The sequence below is a fragment of the Leucoraja erinacea genome, chromosome 13 (genome assembly GCF_028641065.1).
Source record: "Leucoraja erinacea ecotype New England chromosome 13, Leri_hhj_1, whole genome shotgun sequence".
In the NCBI taxonomy this organism is placed as follows: Eukaryota; Metazoa; Chordata; class Chondrichthyes; order Rajiformes; family Rajidae; genus Leucoraja; species Leucoraja erinaceus.
Window position 1 is genome coordinate 32,649,927 of NC_073389.1, and position 14,733 is coordinate 32,664,659.

Sequence of the window (14,733 nt, forward strand, 5' to 3'; positions counted from 1 at the left end):
AGAAACAGACACATTGACACAGGCCAATACACAGCACTCGGACCAAGTGTGCGATTTGTAACCGGTTATTCTGGGGGCATGTTCCGCAGGACCACGGTGAGCTACAAATGTCTCCCGGAGACCAGGGCAACAAGCAGCAGCGTTTGTAACGGTGCAGCAGCAACTGGCTGGTTTCACCTGCCCGTGAACTGTGTACGCGGCGATGTGAGTGCAGGATCTTCGCTGACTGCTTCGCGAGTTAAAACCCACATTCAAGCGGCCGCCGGTGCAGCTGAGGAAAACCTGCAGAAAGTCTGAAATACAAACAGAACGCGGTGGAGATTACCAGCAGGGCAGACGGCCGCTGAGGTGGGAGAATCGGAGTCAACATTTCAGATGGTGACTGGCCTCAGTCAAACACGTTAACATAGGACGTAGAACAATACAGCACAAACCCACAATATCTGTGCCGAACATGATATCAAGACCAATAGGTATCTACCTACACATACCCCATATCCCTCCAATCCCTGCACATCCATATGCCTATCCAAATTACTTTTAAATGCCACTAATGTTAGCAGACAGGAAACAAAGAGCAGGAATTAACGGTTCCCTTCCAGAATGGCAGGCAGGGACTAGTGGAGGACTGCAAGGCTCGGTGCTGGGACCAGCTATTTACAATATATATTAATGATTTGGATGAAGGGATTCAAAGTAACATTAGCAAATTTGCAGATGACACAAAGCTGGGTAGCAGTGTGAACTGTGAGGAGGATGCTATGAGGATGCAGGGTGACTTGGACAGGATGGGTGAGTGGGCAGATGCATGGCAGATGCCGTTTAATGTGGATAAATGTGAGGTTATGCATTTTGGTGGCAAAAACAGGAAGGCAGATTATTATCTAAATTGTGTCAAGTTGGGAAAAGGGAAAGTACAATGGGATCGGGGGTCCTTGTTCATCAGTCACTGAAAGTAAGCATGCAGGTACAGCAGGCAGTGAAGAAAGCGAATGGCATGTTTGCCTTCATAACAAGAGTAGTTGAGTATAGGAGCAAAGAGGTCCTCCTGCAGTTGTACAGGGCCTTAGTGAGATTACACCTGCAGTATTGTGTGCCGTTTTGGTGTCCAAACTTGAGGAAGGACCTTCTTGCTATTGAGGGACTGCAGCGTAGGTTCACGAGGTTAATTCCCGGGATGGCGGGACTGTCATATGTTGATAGATTGGAGTGGCTGGGCTTGTACATTCTGGAATTTAGTAAAGATGAGAGGGGATCTTATGGAAATATATAAGATTATTAAGGGTTTGGACACGCTAGAGGCAGGAAACATGTTCCCATTGTTGGGGGAGTCCAGAACCAGAGGCCATAGTTTAAGAATAAGTGGTAAGCCATTTAGAACGGAGATGCGGAAAAACGTTTTCACACAGAGAGTTGTGAGTGTGTGGAATTCTCTGCCTCAGAGTGTGGTGGAGGCTGGTTCTCTGGATGCTTTCAAGAGAGAGTTTGATAGAGCTCTTAGGGATAACAGAGTTAAGGGATATGGAGAGGGCAGGAAAGGGGTACTGATTGGGGATGATCAGCCATGATCACAATGAATGGCGGTGCTGGCTTGAAGGGCCGAATGGCCTACTCCTGCACCTATTGTCTATTGTCTATTGCCTTTGCCTCAACCACCACCCTCTGTGTGAAACTTTTGTCTCCCATATCTCTTTTAAACTTTGGCCCCATCTTAAAGCTACACCCTCTAGTTGATTTTTCCATCCTGTGAAAAAGATTTTGATTGTCTACCCTATCTGAAACATAGAAACATAGAAAGTAGGTGCAGGAGTAGGCCATTTGGCTCTTCAAGCCAGCACCACCATTCAATATGATCACAGCTGTCCATCCAGAATCAGTACCCTGTTCTTGCTTTTCCCCATACCCCTTAATTCCGTTAGCCCTAAGAGCTACATCTAACTCTTGCCAGAGAGGATCCTGACCCAAAACATTGCCTGTCCATTCCCTCCATAGATGCTGCCTGACGCGAGTTCTTCCAGCACTTTGTGTTTTGTTCAAGAGTCAAGAATGTTTGTCACATGAACTGATAAAGGAACAATGAAATTCTTACTTGCAGCAGCATAACAGGCCTGTAAACACAATACCGAGAAGTAATATATAACAAACAAAAATTCACATATCTGCAGCTTCTGGGTCTCCACTTTAACACATTTCTCTCTCCACAGTTGCAGTCTGATCTGATGAGTACAGACAGTGTCTTGTGATATTTTTCTTTTGGAACATATGAGTGTCCTATGCTGAAGGGATTACTGCAGAGGAATTAGAGTTGGTGAGACTAGCCCGGAGGTAGTTGCCCCTCTTAAGTGTCATTTGAACCATTTTAAGGAGGGAGAGGGAATGTGGAAAACATTATCAAAAGCATAAGATTATCACCCACCCTTCCTGCTCTCCTTGTTGGGGCTGCAGTGGCCTTCACAGTTTCCTTTGCTTTAAGTGCCCGCACTTTGACTCACACAACCCGTCCTTTGTTAAATCTTGTGTTTGGAAATTTTAAATTGTGCCTTCCAGCCCTGTGGGTTATTCCATGGATGTTATTTATATAAGTGTGATGTGTAATCTTTAGCTTCAGCAGTTGGGGTTGGGAAAATGCGAGACCTGGTTGAAATTAAGAGGAGGTAAAGAGAATGGTTGGAGCATTTTAGGGCTTAGTTATTTGTTGGGTCCTGGTAGTGCCAGACCCCCCGACGTTCTAACCTCTGTGAATATTGTTTAAATATATATAAATCGATTCCCTCTAAAAGGGGCCTCTCTCTCCAAAACTAAATGTTCTCTATTTTTTGCTCTCAGATCAGTCTCAACATAATCCTTCAGAGCCACAGAGCAAGGAACCAGGCCCTTCTGGCCAATTTGTCCAAGCTAATCTAGGGCGCATCGAAGGTATGCCACTTGGCTATGCTTGGTCCATATCTTTCTAAACCATTCTGATCCATAGTCCAAATGTCTTTTAACTGTTGTTATTGTACTCGCTTCAAACATCTGGCAGCTCATAGGCTTTGACTGGATAGCGTGCAAACAAATTTGTTCATTGTATCTCCAAACACAAGACGATAATAGACCAATATTACTATGTACCACCCTCTGTTTGGAATTAAATGCCCCCCAGGTTCCTATTAAACCTTTCTCTTCTCACCTTAACACTATGCCCTTATTCCCCAACCTTGGGAAAAATATTGTGCATTCACCCTATCTATGCCAATACCTCTGAATCCTCTCTGTTAATTATCCCTTACACTACAGGGTCTTTCCCACTCCATTTGTTTATCCACCTACTAAACCCTTCAGAAATGCTTGCGACAAAGGCAAAGCAGTTATAATGGGTGACTTCAATCTACATATAGATTGGGTGAATCAAACTGGCAGGGGTGCTGAGGAAGAGGATTTCTTGGAATGTATGCGGGATAGTTATCTAAATCAACATGTAGAGGAACCAACGAGAGAGCTGGCTATTTTAGACTGGGTATTGAGTAATGAGGAAGGGTTAGTTAGTAGTCTTGTTGTGCGTGGCCCCTTGGGCAAGAGTGACCATAATATGGTTGAGTTCTTCATTAGGATGGAGAGTGACATTGTTAATTGAGAAACAATGGTTTTGAACTTAAAGAAAGGTAACTTTGAGGGTATGAGACGTGAATTGGCCAAGATTGACTGGCAATTAATTCTAAAAGGGTTGACGGTGGATATGCAATGGAAGGCATTTAAAGACTGCATGGATGAACTACAAAAATTGTTCATCCCAGTTTGGCAAAAGAATAAATCAGGGAAGGTAGTGCATCCATGGATAACAAGGGAAATCAGGGATAGTATCAAAGCAAAGGATGATGCGTACAAACAAAGCCAGAAAAAGCAGCATACTGGAGGACTGGGAGAAATTCAGAGACCAGCAGAGGAGGACGAAGGGCTTAATTAGGAAAGGAAAAATGGATTATGAAAGAAAACTGGCAGGGAACATAAAAACTGACTGCAAAAGTTTTTATAGATATGTGAAAAGAAAGAGATTAGTTAAAACAAATGTAGGTCCCTTGCAGTCAGAAACAGGTGAGTTGATCATGGGGAACCAGGATATGGCGGACCAATTGAATAACTACTTTGGTTCCGTCTTCACTAAGGAAGACATAAATGATCTGCCGGAAATAGCAGGGGCCCGCGGGTCAAAGGAGATGGAGGAATTGAGTGAAATCCAGGTTAGTCGGGAAGTGGTGTTGGGTAAATTGAATGGATTAAAGGTCGATAAATCCCCAGGGCCAGATAGGCTGCATCCCAGAGTACTTAAGGAAGTAGCTCCAGAAATAATGGATGCATTAGTAATAATCTTTCAAAACTCTTTAGATTCTGGAGTAGTTCCAGAGGATTGGTGGGTAGCAAACGTAACCCCACTTTTTAAGAAGGGAGGGAGAGAGAAAACGGGGAATTACAGACCAGTTAGCCTAACATCGGTAGTGGGGAAACTGCTAGAGTCAGTTATTAAAGATGGGATAGCAGCACATTTGGAAAGTGGTGAAATCATTGGACAAAGTCAGCATGGATTTACGAAAGGTAAATCATGTCTGCCGAATCTTATAGAATTTTTCGAGGATGTAACTAGTAGCGTGGATAGGGGAGAACCAGTGGATGTGGTGTATCTGGACTTCCAGAAGGCTTTCGACAAGGTCCCACATAAGAGATTAGTATACAAACTTAAAGCACATGGCATTGGGGGTTCAGTATTGATGTGGATAGAGAACTGGCTGGCAAACAGGAAGCAAAGAGTAGGAGTAAACGGGTCCTTTTTCACAATGGCAGGCAGTGACTAGTGGGGTACCGCAAGGCTCAGTACTGGGACCCCAGCTATTTACAATATATATTAATGATCTGGATGAGGGAATTGAAGGCAATATCTCCAAGTTTGCGGATGACACTAAGCTGGGGGGCAGTGTTAGGTGTGAGGAGGATGCTAGGAGACTGCAAGGTGACTTGGATAGGCTGGGTGAGTGGGCAAATGTTTGGCAGATGCAGTTTAATGTGGATAAATGTGAGGTTATCCATTTTGGTGGCAAAAAACGGGAAAGCAGATTATTATCTAAACGGTGGCCGATTGGGAAAGGGGGAGATGCAGCGAGACCTGGGTGTCATGGTACACCAGTCATTGAAGGTAGGCATGCAGGTGCAGCAGGCAGTAAAGAAAGCGAATGGTATGTTGGCTTTCATAGCAAGAGGATTTGAGTATAGGAGCAGGGAGGTTCTACTGCAGTTGTGCAGGGTCTTGGTGAGACCACACCTGGAGTATTGCGTGCAGTTTTGGTCTCCAAATCTGAGGAAGGACATTATTGCCATAGAGGGAGTGCAGAGAAGGTTCACCAGACTGATTCCTGGGATGTCAGGACTGTCTTATGAAGAAAGACTGGATCGACTTGGTTTATACTCTCTAGAATTTAGGAGATTGAGAGGGGATCTTATAGAAACTTACAAAATTCTTAAGGGGTTGGACAGGCTAGATGCAGGAAGATTGTTCCCGATGTTGGGGAAGTCCAGGACAAGGGGTCACAGCTTAAGGATAAGGGGGAAATCCTTTAAAACCGAGATGAGGAGAACTTTTTTTTTCACACAGAGAGTGGTGAATCTCTGGAACTCTCTGCCACAGAGGGTATTTGAGGCCAGTTCATTAGCTATATTTAAGAGGGAGTTAGATGTGGCCCTTGTGGCCAAGGGGATCAGAGGGTATGGAGAGAAGGCAGGTACGGGATACTGAGTTGGATGATCAGCCATGATCATATTAAATGGCGGTGCAGGCTCGAAGGGCCGAATGGCCTACTCCTGCACCTAATTTCTATGTTTCTATGTTTCTATGTTTCACTGCTGGTCATTTCTCACAAATATTAAAGACCTTTCATGGTCTCCATTAGAATCTCTCTCTCTTCCTCTCTGCTTCCCCATTGTAAGATCCAATTCCTCACTGTGTCATGTGTCTCCCTCTGTGCATTTCAGTCTTCCTGATAATCCTTCTCTCTCTTCCTCTCCCCTGGCGCTCTGTGTAACCGATTACCAATGTTCTACCGCACTGCATGAGTTGAACAGGCCAAAGGGCCTCTTTCTGTGCTGTATGACTATAAAACACATGGACGCTGTCCTGTGCTGGAGTAGAAAAGAAAGAGACCCCACATCTCCCTGTGCACTGCCTGACAATTCAAACCACACATTTGTATCATTTTGTGTTTGCAGCTGTTAGAGACGTGTTTTTCAGTGGCCCAGACGCCTAATTATACGTCAGAAAAGAACTGAAAAAGTGAGGGCAAAAACTTCTTCCCATTTTCATGCTGAAAAGACTATTAGATGAGACACAGCTCACAGTCAAAGCTTTGACAATGCAAAGGTCATAAATGGAAACTAAATCACTGGAGCCTTGCTGCCTATCTCTGGATATTTAGAGCAAACGTTTAGCAAAATAACTCGTTTGGATGAAAAGCAAAAAAAAAAAATCACTCAATGTATCTAACAAGTTACAACCCCCTGGGCACTGCCATGTCCTTCCCCTTACAGTAAACAGATGTAACAGTGAGATCTTTTTCTCATTCATGCAATTTCCTTGTGATTTGGAACGACATCATTTTTTTTGTTGCCTAATAACGTTCATTAGGACAGTCAACAAAGAACAACAAAATAAATAAAACATAAGCTATAGGAGCAGGAGTCAACCATTGAGCCCCTCAAACCCACCCCATCATTCAACAGGTTGAACATCTACCTCTGCCCTATTTTCCTTCACCATCTCCATATCCCTCAAATTCCTTTGCTACCTAGTAATCCATCAAATGAAATCTATGACTGAAGCTCCACAGCCCTCCAGGGTAGTGAATTCCAAAGGTTCACCATCTTCTGGTGTTATTTCTTTTGTCTTCATTTAGAATGACCTACCCCCTTATCCTGTAAATCCTGGCTCCAATTTTCTTACCAGGAGTAACATTCAGCCTGTCAGAATTTTGTTTTTTTTTAATGATATCTTACCTTATTCTTAGCACTAGATAGATCATGTCTGCCCACATGATCTATCATCAATCTGCAAAGCCACCATCTCTGGAACCAGACTATTGTGTCTTTGCTACACTCCCTCTATGGCAAGTACATCCATTGGTAAGGAGACTAAACTGATACACAATGCTCCACCATGGCCATATTTAATTGTAGTTAGGCAGCTCTACTCTTGTACTGAAAATATCAAGCGACAAAGACCGACAGGTTATTTGCCTTCGTAATATCTCACTGCAACTTCTTTTTGACTTTCAGTGACGTTCAGGTCACGTTGAACACTGACATTTTCCAATCACTCATTATTTAAAAAGTATTCAAAAAAATCGTTGAGGTTTTAACTTGTGGAAGATAATCTCACTTTATCATCTGCGAGGAAGGAACTGCAGATGCTGGTTTATACCGATGATAGACACAATAAGCTGGGATAACTCAGTGGGTCAGGCAGCATCTCTGGAGAAAAAGGAATTCGGATCAGAACCCTTCTTCAGATTGGGGGAGAACTTCTTCAAAGTAGGGATACCTTGACGAGGTTTTGCAGTGGAGCAGGCAAATGCTTAGGAAGGAACTGCAGTCTGAAGAAGAGTTCCAACCCGAAATGTCACCCATTCATTTTCTTCAGTGATGCTGCCTGACCCGCTGAGTTACTCCAGCATTTTGTGTCTATCTTCACTTTATCATCTCTTGGAAATGGCCAATTGAAACTTGATATCTCATCAATAGCCCAAAATAAATGACAATTGCCAACGTGACAGAATGGGAAGTATCTTTCCATGGGTCATCCAACAGTGAGGGAGACAGAGATGGAGCAGGCAAACCACTGGAAATTAATGGGGGTGGTCCAGATGGAGAATGTCTTTGCTAAAGAGAGAAAAATCACCAACCTCTTGTAACATTTAAGAAATTAGCCTGCTTGTTTTTTCTTCTTTCAGTAACAGAGAGTGCACTTTAAGTGTCAGAGAGAATGCTTGTGAATTCAAGGACCTACATTTCACCATGGAGATTCATTTATTGTTCAGCTTATAAGATGCTTCCTAGAAAGGATAGTGACCCCTCTGCAACATTGTACCGTTTGACAAATGATAGTAATAAACTGTAATTAGACACAATAACTTGTAATTACTCGCTGATTTAGTATTGCGCAGTGAAATCAGGTGATAATGACATTTGTTTCCTATCCAGCATTTCCTATCCTCGATACAAATTACTACATATATAAGGCCACTTTTGCATGTTAAATCTTTATAAAAAATATAGCTAACTTGTGCCAATTGAAGTAATCGCCAACTTCAGCAGGAGCAAGAGATGGCAGTCAGGATGAGTGCATGCTTTTGATTAAGTGGTTAGAGTTATAGAAGGAATCTAAGGTGTGGAAGGTTGTATCAGCTATTTACAACTGGAGGGTGGTTGGGTTCAGGAACACACTGCCTGACAGGTCATTGGAGGCAGAAACACAACATTTAAAAAGTGCTCAAATCGCCAAGGAACAGAAGCGGAAGAAAGGTTTTGACCCAAAACGTCACCCATTCCTTCTCTCCAGGGATGCTGCCTGTCTCGCTGAGTTAATCCAGCATTTTGTGTCTATCTTAGGCTGTAGACCAAGTGCCTGAACAGGGGATTAGTACAGCTGGGTACTTATGTTCAGCATGAACACGTGGGCTGAAGGGCCTGTTTCTGACGCTAGGATGATCAGAAACAAGTCTTTAAATGCTACTCTCTGCTCCAGGTACCAGTACCACTGTGTGGTTGTGGGGAAGATGGGTTTCATAGAAACATAGAAAAATAGGTGCAGTAGTAGGCCATTCAGCCCTTCGAGCCAGCACCGCCATTCAATATGATCATGGCTGATCATCTAAAATCAGTACCCCGTTCCTGCTATTCCCCCATATCCCTTGATTCCTTTAGCCCTAAGAGCTAAATCTAACTCTCTCTTGAAAACATCCAGTGAATTGTCCTCCACTGCCTTCTGTGGCAGAGAATTCCACAAATTCACAACTGTCTGGGTGAAGAAGCTTTTCCTTATCTCAGTCCCAAATGGCCTATCCCTTATTCTTAAACTGTGACCCCTGCTTTTGGACCCCCAACATCGGGAACATTTTTCCTGCATCTAGTCTGTCCGATCCTTTAAGAAATGTATATGTTTCTTTAAGATCCCCTCTCATACTTTTAAATTCCAGTGAATGCAAGCCCAGTTGACCCATTCTTTCATATGTCAGTCCCAGGAATTAACCTGGTGAACCTTCGCTGCACTCCCTCAATAGAAATAATGTCCTTCCTCAAATTAGGAGACCAAAATTGTGCACCTGTAGGTGCGGTCTTACCAGGGCCCTGTAGAACTGCAGTAAGTCCTCAACTCAAATCCTCTCACAATGAAGGCCAACATGCCATTAGCTTTCTCCACTGCCTGCTATACCTGCATGCTTACTTTCAGTGACTGATGTACAAGCACATCCTGGTCTCGTTGCACTTCCCCTTTTCCTAATCTAACACCATTCAGGTCTGAAGAAGGGTCTCGACCCGAAATGGCACCCATTCCTTCTCTCCAGAGATGCTACCTGACCCACTGAGTTACTCCAGCATTTTGTGTCTACCTTCGATTTAAACCAGCATCTACAGTTCTTTCCTACACCATTCAGATAATATTCTGCCTTCCTGTTCTTGCCACCAAAGTGGATAACCTTACATTTACCCACATTATATTGCATCTGCCATGCATCTGCCCACTCACCCAACCTATCCAAGTCACCCTGTAGCCTCATAGCATCCTCATCGCAGCTCACACTGCCACCCAGCTTTGTGTCATCCGCAAACTTGGAGATGCCACATTTTCATCTAAATTGTTAATATATATTGTAAATAACTGGGGTCCCAGCACCGAGCCTTGTGGTACCCTACAAGTCACTCACTGCCTGCAATTCTGTAAAGGACCCGTTAATTCCTACTCTTTGCTTCCTGTCTGCCAACCTGTTCTCTATCCATGTCAATACCCTACCCCCAATAACATGTGCTCTAATTTTGCACACGATTCTCTTGTGTGGGACCTTGTCAAAGGCTTTTTGAAAGTCCAGATACACCACATCCACTGGCTATCCCTTATCCATTCTACTTGTTCAGGGCCGGCCTTAAGCCAATTGGACCAATTGCTCCCAATTGGGCCCCGCGCCTAAGGGGGCCCCGCACTAGAGTAATCTACTCTCGGCTTGGGTAGATCTACCCCGGGTGGATGGGGGAGAGAGGGGTGAGAGAGAGTAGAGGGGTGGAGGGGGAAGAAAGGGGTAGACGGGTAGGGGGGTGTGAAGGGGAATGGAGAAGGGGGAGAGGGGGAGGTGGGTTGTTCCCTCATGGTCCCGAGGCAGCACTCCCGCCCCTCCAGTCGCCGTGCTCCACGCACACAGCCCCGGCTCCACCCCTCTCTCTCGCCAGGGAGACGCGGTGAACAATACAGGGAGGGCCGGGCCGGGGGTTGGAGCAACGGTTAGCAACCAGCTCACACCCGTCTGTCCGGACCCCGGCATCCGCTCCCGCCGCTGGCCCTCTCCCTCTCTTTTCTCCTTCCCTTCCCGCCCTCCCTTCCCTTCTCTCCTTCCCTCCCTCCCTTCTTTTTCTACTTCACTTCCTTCTCTACTTCCTCCTTTCTCTCCCTCCCTCCCTCCCTTCTCTCCTTCCCTTCCACACACACACACACATAACGCACAGTCAATTAACACACACGCAACTAACACACACACACACACACACACACACACACACACACACACACACACACACACACACACACACACACACACACACACACACACACACACACACACACACACACACACACACACACACACACACACACACACACACACACACACACACACACACACACACACACACACACACACACACACCTAAGTTAGGATGGGGTAGAAGCCCAAAGGGTAGGATGGGGCTGAAGCCCAAAATTTAATGCCTGGACTGGTTTTTCGCCAATAGTTATTGGTTTTCCAGGATCTAGTTAATTAAATTGCTTTTTTTTTTTCCATTTCACAGTCACTAAATCAAGTGGTATTGTAACTATGTACTTTTCAGAGGTGATCTACACATTTTGTTTGTTATTTGTAGGCTTACATGTCTGCAATTTTATATTAAAATGTACCTTAGATCTGTTTGGTCCATTATCTCGCAGGCACTTTTTAAGTGCACATTTTGATAACTTTCCATTCTACCGTAGAGTTATGAGGCCTATAATAGACTTTATTTATATTTCTATATTCTACAGACCTTGGCTGGGAACCTGGGGCTCACCAAAATTGTTCCCAATTGGGCCCCGCACCTCCTAAGGCCGGCCCTGAACTTGTTACATCTTCAAAAAATTCCAGAAGATTAGTCAAGCATGATTTTCCCTTCATAAATCCATGCTGACTTTGATCGATCCTGTCATTGCTTTCCAAATGCGCTGCTAATTGACTCCAGCATCTTCCCCACTACTGATGTAAGGCTAACTGGTCTATAATTCCCCGTTTTCTCTCTCCCTCCTTTCTTAAAAAATGGGATTACATTGGCTACCCTCCAGTCCACAGGAACTGATCCAGAGTCGAGAGAACATTGGAAAATGATCACCAATGCAAGCACGATTTCTAAGGCCACCTCCTTGAGTATTCTGGGATGCAGACCATCAGGCCCTGGAGATTTATCTGGCTTCAGTCCCAACAGTTTACCTAACACCATTTCCTGACTAATGTGGATTCCCTTCAGTTCCTCCCTCCCACGACTAGATCCTGGATCCTCTCGGTATTTCCGGGAGATTGTGTCCTCCTTAGTGAAGACAGAACCAAAGTACTCGTTTAACTGTTCTGCCATTACTTTGTTTCCCATTATAAATTCACTTGTCTCTGACTGTAAAGGACCTACATTTGTCTTCATTAATCTTTTCCTTTTTACATATCTGAAGAAGCTTTTCGAGTCAGTTTTTATATTCCCTGCAAGCTTTTTTTCATGCTCTTTTTTCCCCCCTCTTAATTAACCCCTTTGTCCTCCTCTGTTGAGTTCTAAATTTCTCCCAGCCCTTTGGTTTGCTGCTTCCTCTGGCCAATTTATATGCCTTTTCCTTGGATTTAACACTATCCTTGATTTCCCTCGTCAGCCACGGTTGAGCTGCCTTCCGGGGTTTCTTTTTTCGCCAGCCAGGGATGATTAATTTTTGGAGTTTATCCATGCGGCCTTTAAATCTTTGCCATTGCATCTCTATCGTCAACCCTTTAAGTATAATTTGCCAGTCTATCCTAGCCAATTCCCATCTCATACCTTCAAAGTTTCCTTTCTTTAAGTTCAGGATCCTGGTCTTTGAATTAACCGTGTCGCTTTCCATAGTAATGTAGAATTCCACCATTTTATGGTCACTGTTGCCCAAGGGACTCTGCACAACAAGATCACTCACTAATCCTTCCTCATCACACAATACCCAGTCTAGGATGGCCTGTCCTCTAGTTGGTTCTTCTACATATTGGTTTAAAAACCATCCCGTATACATTCCAGGAAATCCTCCTCCTCATCACTGCTCCCAATTTGGTTGGCCCAATCTAAATGTAGTCACCCATGATAACTGCTGTACCTTTGCTACACGCATCCCTAATTTCCTGCTTGATGCTCCCCAACCTCCCTATTGCTGTCGTTTACATACATATCTGGTGTTATCAGCTGGCCTTTCACCATGAACAAAAACACTGGAAATCTCCATCATCCCTAATGTTTCACCACCAAACATCTACCTCACTGCACTGCAGCTGCTGAACCCGTGAGGTGCCAGCCTGATATTCCCCTCTCCATCACAGCATCCTGACATGCAGATGTCCACAGTGGCATTGCGGGGAGTGCATGAGTGGATCCACTTCACTACAGAACTCTGGTTCTTTGGAAAGCTGCTTCCTCTAGAAGTGTTCTGCCAATCTGCAAGTCACCTATCACTGCATCAGCATAATTGTCCAGCTGAATTTCCAATCACTGAGACCCTGCAGAATAAGAATGGGCCATTTAGGAGTGAAACGAAGGGAAATATCCATTCATGTCTGGAGAATCTTTTGAATTCAAAATTCTACTTGGGGGCTCAGCCATTGATCAGATTCAAAACTGAGACGGATACATTTCTGTATATGAAATAAATCATGGGACATGAAGAGAGGACAGGAACATTTTACAAATTTAGTGTAGAGTAGGCTAGTTGGCCACTCACGATGTTTAATAAGATCACGTTTAATTTGATTGTAACATCAACCCCATTTTCTCATTTGTCCCTGACAACCTCTCACCCCCTTGTATCTGCCTTATTGCTAGAATCGTTCCACTGAGTCGGTGAGATAAAAAATCCCTCATTGAAAATGTTCCCTTATTTTTATGCCCTTACTTTATACTTCATATAAAAGACAGCTACTTTGTGCAGGACTCTCTCAGTATCCACTGTCAGCAGAGATTATGTTTGGAAGGTTTGAATTTACAATCAGTCAACTCGGAGACGTCCACTTTGTCAATCGAGTTGTGCTGATATCTCCTTTGTAAATAGTGGAGACTCTGGTGCTTGTTGAAAGCCCTTGCACCATTTGAACAGGAGATATCATGTTAATCAGATGAATTTCAAAACAGCTTATGAGGTATCAAGGCAGTCTGAACACTGATATTCCTTTACTCATCCTCTATTGGGAAGCTATGAAATTCTGCCTGGATAACAAAAGTAGAAATTGCTACATCTGACCTATAATGGAGTCCAGGCACAATGACAAAGCTGGTGGAGTTGTAGTCTCACAGCATCAGAGGCATGGGTTCAATCCTGACCTCGTGTGCTGTCTGTGTGGAATATGCATGTTCTGCCCTGTGACCCCTGTGGGTTTTCTCCAGGTGCCTATTTCCACGCTGTATCTCTAAACCAATTTAAATCTAAACTGAACGCCCAAGTTCTCACCAGGAACTGATAGAATTGAATCCACAGGCAATCATTATTACTGCTTGCGCTGATACAAGTTTGCTTTATTCCTATAATGTTCCAAAGATTTGATTGCACTTTTGAAACTTCAACTTTATCTTTAGAAACTTATGTCATCTGAAGCTCTCCCTCCAGGAAACCTAGTTTCTTGATTCTTATTCATCTCATCCAAGGATCATCATGGAACAGTCACTTAACAACACTCAAGACACCCATTTTTTTTCTACTGACACAAATAAATCCTGAATATGAGAGTCTTCCTCGTCAGCTTCTCCAGGCAACTCACGTGGTCATTTGACAATCGGTTCTTTAATTTTATATTGAAACGTATCAATTCTAATTTTAGCCATGAAGTAAAAGGAACATTATTGTTATCAGGCAAGCTGAAGTATTTCCATCACGTTATTCTCCCATCGACTAATACATTTATACAAAATGAATTGACTTTGATAAATCCACCTCTTCTTTAATTAATTGCTTTTGTCCTTGCTGAATATTTGTGAATTGCCATCAGTTTTTTTCGGCAAAGTGGCCCGCAATTCCCAAGATCATGTGCCTGCCCTTTCCCAAGGATTGGAGTTATGTCAGCTCAGCTATTTTCGAGTCTCTTGAGGATAATAATGCCATACGATTATACTCCTTGTTTCTAGACTCATTTATTATTGTCCTCTTGGATGTGTTCCACATGAGCGCACAGTCTTTTTCACCTTCACATATTTTCGAATGACTGTTACATT